Raw genomic sequence first — 518 nt, forward strand, 5'->3', positions numbered from 1 at the left:
GTTGTACAAATGCCTTGTTTTCATAAGATTTGAATTAAAATCTTCCACCAGACCTTAGTCACAATTTATGTTCCTAAATGGTAACTAATTTATTTTACTAAATTCTTTGTTATATTCAACCCTTTTGACACCAACCCGGCTGCATCTAGGTAACCAAAATTTTGCCTTGGAGTACAGGCTTTCTCATTGGCTCATTGCCAAAAGGATGATTTGGTTCAAAGCAGGGAAGTAACGTTTGACCCTTTCGTTACCAACCTGGCTCTGGTTCTGTAGTATAAATGTCTTGTTTTCATAAGTTTTGAATTAAAATCTCCCACCAAACTTTAGTCACAATTTATGTTCCTAACACTAGCTGAATGATAACTAAGGTTATTTTACTAAATTCTTTGTTATATTTAAAGTAATTGAAAGAAACACAGAGCTTCTCAAAATAAATACGGTAATGAAAGGGTCAAACGATGATGAGGATATAAAAAACATTCACACCCACCCTCTTTAATAATGAAAGAGACAGACAG

The sequence above is a fragment of the Octopus sinensis genome, linkage group LG12 (assembly GCF_006345805.1).
Source record: "Octopus sinensis linkage group LG12, ASM634580v1, whole genome shotgun sequence".
Classification (NCBI taxonomy): domain Eukaryota; kingdom Metazoa; phylum Mollusca; class Cephalopoda; order Octopoda; family Octopodidae; genus Octopus; species Octopus sinensis.